Here is a 10,692-nt window from a genome sequence, read left to right on the forward strand (position 1 = left end):
ACAATTGAGACATCAAAAAGGAATGACGTTTAATATGTGGCAAGAGTTACTTGAGATAAACTACAAAGAGGATGCCTCTCAGCTTTGCCTGCAAAAAGAATCTCCATTAGATAAGGAATTAATTAATAAAAAGAGATCCTGAACAATTGTTACATTTAACAAACTTCACTGAGGGCCTGACATCGTTAGCAACGACATTCACACCAAACCTACAAAACATTTACATGGCAACCTTTAAAAGTTGACAACTGAATAGTAAATATAGGACATATATAAAAGCAAAATAAATAATGATACATAGATTAAATACACCCAAGTGACACAGCCAGATGAGATGGACTACAGGAATTCAGGGAAATACACAGAGTGCCATGGCTAAGGCCTTTTTGTTCTTATTTATTTTTATTTTTTAAGAAATCAAAGGGTTTCCTTTTTTAAAGATTTTATTTATTTATTCATGAGAGACACACAGAGAGAGAGAGGCAGAGACACAGGCAGAGGGAGAAGCAGGCTCCCTGCGGGGAGCCCGACGTGGGACTCGATCCCGGGACTCAGGGGTCACGCCCTGAGCTGAAGGCAGACACTCACTGCTGAGCCAACAGGCGCCAGGTTTATGGCCTTTTTAAACAAGCATAACAGGCTTACGTCCCTTTCCATCACCTCCACCTATGTGTTCTAAGCATGTTAAGTAACCTGTCTATGCCTCAGTTTCCTCATCTGTAAAATGGGTTCAATAATTGTAACCACCATACAAAGTTATTTTAAGATGGAAGCATGATAATGTATGTAAAATCCTTAGCCTGGAGTCTGGCAAGAGGAATAATGTTATATTATTCCAATAAATATTACCCATCATAATTAATTACTGGAGGAATGATAACGGAAGACTGGGTTTGCAGCTGAGCTGGAAGTCTTTCCAAAGACGTTATGAAGGTTCCAACTTAGAGGACAGAGGGGAGAGAACAGCTCAAAGCAAGGACCAACACAAGTAAACACAGGGAAACAAGTAGGCACAGGGCAGTTTCAGACTCGGTAAATTTAAACGTAGCTGAGCAATAGTTCTTAACTTTTAAAAATGAATAAAGAAGCAAAGGACATGAACAGCAAATTCACAAATTAGGGAATAATTAGTAAACAAACACATGGGAACATATTCAGTCCTACTAGGAATCAAAAAATGCACACTAAAACACAATGAAAGGGAAATTGACACAAAACGGTGGATTAACTCCACAAATCTAACTACTCTCTTAACCCCAATCCCCAAAATGACAGGAATGATACAAAGAAAACAGAACAAAGTGCCATCAGCAGACTAAAAATGTTGTGAAATTCTTGAACGATAAAAAAATCCCACTGCACTGGATTGATGGAGGGAAACCAAAAGAGTCTGGAAAAAGAGAAAAAAGACCACTGCAGTGATGCTAGCCATTCTGGAAGTTATCCAAGTTCATAGGTAATGAAAGCATGAAGGAGCTGGGATGATCCGTGGGGGACTTATTGGGCACCTGCTGTAACAGATACAGGCTGATACCTCACTGGTTTGACACCACAGAAATAGATCTTTACTTACATCACATGCCGTGGGCAGCAGGGATGGGCATGGGAGTGCCCGGGAAGGGGGACCCTACATTTTGTCATCCAGACTGATGGAAGCCCTACCATCATCTTCAAACTACAGCTTCAGTATTTCCCTGGGAGAAGAAAGAAGATCGATGGAGTCATACCCTTAGCCTGGAAGGAAGCGGGGTACCTGTCCTGAATTACACTCCTCAGGGATCCCTGTACTTCGGAGCATCTTCCTTAAGGTTTCCTAAGTCTGGGGCCTGGAATTGCCTGGAGACAGTCATCCACAAGGGCCACTTCAAATCTGGACCTTGTCCAGTGTGGGTCATGCCCACCAAAAGTCTCTCTTCCAAGTTCCCTCCATTGACTGGGGAATGGTGGGGGCTAGTTGAATGCTTTTCTCTCCTTTTCCCCTCTTTTTCTGGATCCCAATTACATAGGGTTGATTGCTTGATATTGTTCCATAGATCACGATACCCTTTTCTGAGGTTTCTTGCTCTCTGTGCTTTCCTTTGGATGGCTTCTGTTCCCGTCTTGAAGTTCACTGATCTCTTCTTCTCTGGTGCTTCATCTCTGTCAAGCCCACCTGGTCTATTCTTCATTTCAGATAAGGTATTTTTCATCTTTAAAAGTTCCTTTTGGGATATATATCTTCTATTTCTCTTTTCAATATGCTCATATTTTCTTCTACCTTTCTGAACATACGGAATCTATTTATAAGAGGCGCTTCCATGCTATTTTCTATTAGTTCCATCATCTCAAGATTGTTGTATTCCTTTGAATAAGGTTGGATATTTTTTTCTGGCATACAGATAAGTTATGGTGTCACTTGAATGTTTTCAAGACTTACTTTTTTAGGGGTACCTGGGTGGCTCAGTCAGTTAAGGGTCTGACTCATAATTTCGGGTCAGGTTGTAATCTCATGGTCCTGGGATCAAGCCCCCTGTTGGGCTCCCCTCTCAGCAGGGAATCTAATTGTCTCCTTCTCCTTCTTCTCCTTCCCCTGCTCGTGCTGTCTCTCTCTAGTTAATAAATAAATTCTTCTTTTAAAAGAGAGTGACTTTTTAAAATTTGATATTTATTTATTTATTTATTTTCAGTAAACTCCATGCCTAGTGTGGAGCCCAATGCAGGGCTTGAACTCACAACTCTGAAATCAAGACTGGAGCTGAGATCAAGAGTTTGACACTTAACTGAGTGAGCCACCGAGCCACCTCAAAGACTTACTTTTAAGCTTTGCTAGGGTAGGTCCAGAGCAGTCAGTGGTCAAGGGCTAACTTAGGTCCAATACTAACATGATATTCCTTAGAGGTTTCTGCACAATGCTGTATAAAATGAGGTCTTTCCACGATGGCTGGTGAAAACATGAACTATTTGCAGCCTTATTTGAGTTCCAGTAATTTTTCTTCCTTCCTTCTTAAGGTTGTTCTTCTGGTCTCAGAGAGTTTTCCTCTCACAAAAGCACAGGTCAGTACTCAGCCAAAACCTCAGGAGGATCCCTTGGCAGCTTACTTGCTTGCTCTCCAGCCTTTCTGCCTGTCACTCCTCCAGCCTTCTCCCTACACTACATTCCCTGGGGTACTCTGACCTACAAATTGTTGACATCTTAACATCCCCAAACTCAATCTCTGTCTCCACAATTAATTGGGACTACCTGGTTCTGTTTGGGTTCCCCCTCCTTGGGCTGTGGCCTGGAAATTGGCTCCAGGCTGTGAGCTGGTGCAGTCGTAGAGCCCACCTTGTTTGTTTGCCTTCTCCCGGGAATGTATCTCTTGCTGCTTCTTATCCAATGTCTGAAAACTGCTATTTCATGTTCTCTTGTCCAGATTTTTTAGTTAAAGTGAGAAGGTAAGTCTTGTCCCTTCATTCTTTCTGGTACAGAAACCTCTCAATGTAACCTTAATTTACATTTCTCTGATGCTAAGTTTTTGATCAAAGGACATGTATATTTTAAAATTATGAGCCATACTACTTGCACTCTCAAACAAGATGTTAAAAATTTATATTCTATCAAGAGTTCTGGAGACTGCCTATTTTCCTACACTGATGCCAATACCAATATTGCCGATCTTAAAACACTGGATATAGATGGTAATCAGCATAGGAAACACAGATGCCTTTAAACATATGAAAATATGCTTAATCCTGGATAGAACATAGAAATCCAAAGCACAAAATTTGTGAAAAACAATTTAGTAAAAATGGAGATCATGCAAAAAGAGAAAACATTAAACAATATGATATTAATCAGAGAATATAATGCATTCATGAAACAAAAACAGGTTGCTAATTTTTAAATGAGATTTTCAGAGAACAACAAAAAAATACTCGCATAAATTGAAGATGTGATCACAAAAGTTAACAAAAATGTAGAGGAGTGGAGGAAATTTCCCATATGTGGCACACTTACACATAAAAAAAGACAAATATCTGGGACGTAAGAGAAAAGGGATTTTAAAAATTATGAAATGCAACCCAGGAAACCCAGTGCCTGAGCAGTAAAAGCTCCAGAAACAGAGAAACAAAGAGGATGAAATTATCAACAAAATAATTGAGGGACATTCCCCCAAACTGACATGCTGGATTGAAAGGATCCACTGAGTGCTCAGAACGGTGGATGAACATACATCTAGATGATTATTGTGAAATTTCAAAACACTGGACCAAAGAAAAGATTCTGTAAGTTTTGAGAGGGAGGGAAGGTGGAGGCAGAGGAGGAGAGGAAGAAGAGGAGGAAGAGAGGAAGAAGTCCATATAATTCTGGACATCTCAGGAGCTACCCGAAAGGCTAGAAGACAATGGAGAAATGACTTCAAATGATAACCAACCTAGAGTTCAGTAACTCAATCAAGCTATCAAACAAGCGTGAAAGTGAATATGGGCATTTTCAGACATTCAAGATCTCAAAAAAAAAAAAAATCAATCTCCCCTAAGCCATTAGTAAGTAAAACTGATTAATGTGTTCCATCTAAATGAGGAAGTAAGCCAAGAAAGAGAAAAATACTGGATTTAGGAAAGCAGGAGGTACAAGACAAAAGGGAATCAAATGGAATCTCCAGGGGAAACATGAAGGAAGAGCCCAAGATCGCAGTTATAGAACAAGTATTTAGAGCAATCAGAACAGTGTTACTCCAAAGACTGACACACTGAAGACTACGACCACTAGCAAGATCCTCTTGCCTTTTTCCATCCTTACAATCTGAGGACTGAACGCCCAAACAAAGCCTGGCCCGGTTTCTCATATGCACTCGGCTTATAAGAACCATGTGCTAATGCTTCTCTTCTCCACTCCACTCCTGGACTCTTGAATCAGGTGAGAATATTCATTTCTTTCTAGAGAAATGTTTTGCTTTGATCTAGTCCTGAAAGTATGAGGTAGACCATGGTAAGCTTAAAATGGAAAATAGAGTGCAGTCCCTTCCTTTCATCCCACTCCTAGGACCAGATGTCCATTATCAGGCCCGCCTATACTCCCACCAGGATGCAACTGTGGTAAGTCCTGCTTCCCAAGGACTTACCTCCTAACGATGCATCCTGACTTCCCCAAGAGGGGCTTCTAAAAACTTGGGAAAGCTGAGGCCAAGCTACAACCCAGGGGCCCTGCAAGACATGTGTTCTGTTTCATCTAAGAGCGGCCATATTGCCTTTTCCTTAGGTTTGTGCTTACTAGTGAGATTTTTCAAAACGAAAGCATGTATTGTTGAAGGATACATGCATGGGCGATAAAGCTGTAAAGAGAAACACCATATGAGTATAAAATGAACATAACAGTTCCTCTAGAAGGGTGAAAAGGAGGAACCTAGAGTTGTTTCTAAAGTGTTCGCAATGTTTTGATCTAGTTAGTGTATTTATAACTCTTCATTTCATAATTTTTCTTTAAAATACACATATGCATCTTAGACACTCTTGTATGTGTGTGATACACTTCACAATAAGAAAACACATAGCAACATAATAATGTTCATAACTGGAAAAGTAGGCCATAAAATTGAATGCATGCTATGATTACAACTATGTGCATTTTATGACCGGGGGAAAGAATGGAAGGCAGTTATACCCAAATGAGACCAGTAAATTATGGTTGAAAGATCATGTGTGATTTTCTCAAAAACCCAACAGTTTTCAAATGATTTCAAATGCATTTTTCCATTTAATCCTCACCATTCTGTGAGGCAAAGATGTTCACAATCCTCATATTACAAACGGACAAGCAGAGACTTACATAGCTTAACAAATGTGTCCATAATCTCACAGCCAAGGAACAGTTGGACCTGAGACTCAAACCTCAGGAGGCTGTATTGCCATACAACCTCTCCATGCCAATCATTCCTCTCACCTGGGTCAGGTAACAACCTCACAAAGCCTCAGCATCGTCATCCTTAAAGTAATAATGATGATGATGGGGCTTTATTACAAGAGTTGTCAGGATTAAATAAAGTATGTAAAGCACATATATACAACCTAACACATTGTAAATACTTGATAACTATTACACATCAATAATAGTAGTGTTAATATTAAGGATTAATTAGATAGTTGAATATGTAACTAGGCGTTAGACATAGAAGAATGAATATGAATCAGTGTCCAGAAGAAACAGACAATTAAATTCAAGAACCTGTGGAAATGATGGAGGTTTATGTATACATGTGATGCTGTGGGAACAGAATAGGAGAACCTGGATTGGGCCCGGCCCGGTGAAGGCAGCTGGGGAAAGTTTCCCTGGGGAAGTATTACATACTCTGAGATGTACGGTTGAATTGGAAAGGAGTCTATGTTCATGCTGTGCCCTCAACTCTCACCTGTAAAAAATGATGATACTGAAGTTGAGGTAAGGATGTGACTCTCTCAGACCTTAATATTACGTACTAAAATGGTCTACAGTGAGGCCCCCATGTGGTTCAGTCAGTTGAGCATCTGATCTCATGAGTCATGGGATCGAGCCTCCTATCAGGCTCTGCGCTCAGCAAGGAGTCTGCTAGAGATTCTCTCCCTCTGCACCACCCCCTCAGCGCACATGTTCTCACTCTCTCTCTCATAAATGAATAAATCCTTAAAAAGGAAAACAATAAATGGTGTGCAGTAACTGATATATCAAAAGAGTAAAGACAAAAGGTCACTGGTTTTGACAATTAAAAGATAACCAGTTTCAGAAAAACTCGAGTATGCACATACTCGAGTATGTGGGAATTACACAATACCAAAGTGTTGTTCATTGTGTTAGAAGTGATATGGTGATTATACTTTAAAAAAAAAAGAGAGAGAGAGATATTTTATTTATTTATTTGAGAGAGAGAGAGAGAGAGAGAGAGATAGTACACAAGCAGGGTGAGTGCAGGCAGAGAGAGAGCCCGACGTGGGGCTCAATCCCAGGACTCTGGAATCAGGACCTGAGCTGAAGGCAGATGCTTAACCAACAGAGCCACCCAGGCGCCCCGTGGGCTATACTTTTTTAATGTCTTTCTGTTAGAGATTTAGAGTTCAATTTGCAAAGTTACCATGACTTACACAACTGGCCCACAAAATGGGAATGAGAGTGATGATTATAAAACGAAGTGTAAGAAAGAAATCACCAGGGATTCAATGAGAATAATCCAATGTCTACTTATTAAATATATTTGGCATTTTCCATGGCATGTATTTTCCATGATAAAAATTTCAAATTAAAAATGTCACTAGTGACCTTGAAGGAAGCCACTTCAGATAAATGCTGTGGGGAGAAGACATATGGCAAAGGGCCAGGGAATACATGGGTGATGAGACATGAAGACAATGAACACAGCTTGACTCAAGAATTTTGGCCATAGTTCATTGGAGGATCAGGTTGAGAAAATGATGATAAGAAAGAGATAAATACATAGATTACACAGAAATAAACATGGCTTGGTTATAAGGGAAATCTAAACACATTTGTAGGTCTAAAGGAAGAAGCCAGTGGACGCAGAAAGATTGAAAAGTAAAAGAGAAGAGACAGAAGATTAAAATCCCAGATAGGAGGAAAGCAGAGGCAGCAGGGGAAGATGGCGGTGGCCGATCCACAGTGGGCCTGGATGTGGAGCAGCTGCGCAGCGAGCAACTACCCAAGAAGGACATTATCAGGGTTCTACAGGACCACGGTCCAGATTCATTTCTTACAGAACATAAGTTATTAGGAAACATTAAAAATGTGGCCAAGACAGCTAACAAGGACCATTTGGTTATAGCCCACAACCATCTTTTTGAAAGTAAGCGTTTCAAAGGTACTGAAAGTATTAAGTAAAGGGTCTGAGCAGGTGAAAAATGTGAAGCTTAATGAAGATAAACCCAAAGAAACCAAGTGTGAAGAGACTCCGGATGAGGGTCCACCAAAATATACAAAACCTGTCCTTAAAAAAGGAGATAAAACCAACTTTCCCGAAAAGGGAGATGTTGTTCACTGCTGGCATACAGGAACACTACAGGATGGGGCTGTTTTTGATACTAATATTCAAACCAGTTCAAAGAAGAAGAAAAATGCCAAGCCTTTAAGGTTGGAATAGGCAAAGTTATGAGAGGATGGGTAAAGCACTCTTAACTATGAGTAAAGGAGAAAAGGTTTGACTAGAGATTGAACCAGAATGGGTTTATGGAAAGAAAGGACAGCCTGACGCCAAAATTCCACCAAACGCAAAACTCATTTTTGAAGTGGAATTAGTGGATATTGATTGAAATAGCAATGCTTCAGATATAAAGACATCAGCAACAATAAGACATGGCCTTGAAGAAACTTCTGTAACTAGAGCTGGTTACTATTGTAAGGGAAGAGTCAACTGGAAAATTCAAGAACTCAGATATTGTTTACCCAATCCCCAACTTTTAATATATGTAATCCATCATAATTCCCTAAAGTTTGAAATGTTTTACTACAGCTGTGTAAAATATTAGTTAAGGTGAAATGACTTTCCTTTTACCTGGTGTTGTAAACTAAAAGGCTCAATAAAAATGTATTCAGTGTCTTGAAAAAAATAAAATCCCAGATAGCAGGCATGGGCCCTAAGAAGAGGGATGATTCAGCCATCAATAGGAGGACAAAAATCCCATGTCAGATGGAGAAAAATCTACAGCTCTCCTGCCAGCCCAGGCCCCACTTGTTTCAGAAAGACAGTGGCCATTACCACTATGGCCCCATGGAGCTTTTGATGTAAGGCCTGACACAGAAGGGCACAGGCTACCAACAAAAAGGAGGGGAAAAATGAGTGAAGAAACACACGGACAGCAGGGAGACAGCTACTCTGAGCAAAAAATCTGATACTGAAAAGAATCTGACATCGGAGTGAATCGTATCATTCACCCACAGGCCTGCTGCCCGCTCCCCCCCACCCCCACAAATGCCCTCAGATTCCAGCCAAGAGCCTGCACACAGCCTCGGGTCTCTAGTTCAGGAAAGAGAATGGCCCAGGTTGGAGTTCACAATCTACGAGTTCATTTGGGCTCCGCCTGAGGTAAAGGTCAAGGGGTGGAAGGGAGCTGTGTCCATGTCCCAGAAGTTCCAAGCCCCGGATTCAACAGGCCCTGAATCCCAAGGGTCAGTCCCAACCTCAGCCAACATTTTTGGTGTGCAATGGCAGCAGCCTGCTTGCACGGCCACGCACTAACAGAACCCATGTTATTATCTGACATCAAATTTAATGATGCAGGAATTTTGGCTCCACATTTCTCTGTAACCCAATCTCCTTAAATTGGCCCATGGTGGGAGAAAAGTACTCCAAAATAATCACCATAAGAACAAAATTATTTCAACGAGATGAATAATCCCTCTCCTCCACGCAAAGCAAAGAAAAATGTCCCACGTCTTCCCCAACATCCATTCAAAAAGGTACCTGAACCAGCAGTCCTTGGTGAGCCAACAGGAACTTCCACTTGCTTAGAAACTAGAATTCCACTAGAACGAGTCACTTTCTACCCAGTGGCAGCAGAGGAGCTGAGAACTACTTGCTGCACTGTTTAGTTGCTTTAATAGGGCATCGTTAACATTCCCTCTTCGTCCCCCTCTGGAGAGGCGAAGGCAGGGAAATGGTCCACCAGGTGTGAGTACAGACTCTCTAATGAGCGCCACTGTAACCAGGGTTTCTGCTCACGGATGTGCTAAGTCAGGCGCGTGCATCAGTAGTGAAACAACAGTGGCAAGTGTTTCGGATCTGCCTCCTGCGCTGAATCCGTATTCTGGTTCTAATTAGAGCTACAAAGATTTTCTATATAAAATTTCACATTTCTAAAAAATTAAAAATTAAAAAATAAATAAATAAATAAAAGTTCACATTTCTAACTTTGCATCCATCTGGTACTGACGCTTCCTTGGAGCCACAGTCCTCAAGACAATAGTCACTCCTGGGCGTGTGTGTGTGTGTCTTCCTGGGACAAGACCCATTTGACCTCACTGGGAGTTCTCAGTGACAACACCTGAGAACTGCTCTCAGACAACAGCCTGCCCAGGGCAGGGCTCCATTTGTCTTTCCTACGGGTCATCTGTCCCGGGGAGGTGGCCTGGTGAGGTGAATCCTAACTGAAGGCCTGTATGCGTGGGCAACCTGGATGCCCGCGCCGAGCCCCATTCTGCTCGCTGCATGCAGGTGCACCGTACAGAACTGGAGAAGGTCCCACCACCCGGCCCGGAACACGCCCCATCACTGGCATTGGAGGACTGTTCCGATTCTTGGAGAAGAACCATCGTAGAGTCAGGCACCTGCCATGTGCAAGCTGCAGCTGCCACCACGCTGAAGGCTGTGGCTTCCACGGTAGCTTCACCACCTGCATAAACCTGGGTGTGTTTCTGCTCTCCATCTTCTTGTCCTTCCTCTGCCTGCACTGGCCTTGTCCTCATCCGCAGACTTCATTCCTAACTACCTCCGGCTCATTCACTCGTCCAGCAAGTGCGGGTGCAGGCCATGCAGCCGGCCCACTGCAGGCACACCAAGACCCTGGAGGAAGACAGCGGTTTGATTTTGAAAGAGAACGACCCATCGCAATGCTGCAAACCTTGATTGCTGATATCCAGCACTCAGAGGGAATCTGTGCATGGGGTCGTGATACTTAATGCAGAATGTGTGGTGGCAAAAGTGACGAAGTAACGACGCAAATGACAAATGCTGGGAAGTGGAAGGGAGGGGA

The 10,692-nt window shown here is 42.0% G+C and overlaps 1 pseudogene; it reads left to right on the forward strand.

Annotated features, from left to right (window-relative positions):
• Positions 1–7,586: 7,586 nt before the first annotated feature.
• Positions 7,587–8,412, forward strand: LOC100684031 (annotated as a pseudogene).
• Positions 8,413–10,692: the final 2,280 nt, after the last annotated feature.

The sequence above is a fragment of the Canis lupus genome, chromosome 15 (assembly GCF_011100685.1).
Source record: "Canis lupus familiaris isolate Mischka breed German Shepherd chromosome 15, alternate assembly UU_Cfam_GSD_1.0, whole genome shotgun sequence".
Lineage (NCBI taxonomy): Eukaryota > Metazoa > Chordata > Mammalia > Carnivora > Canidae > Canis > Canis lupus.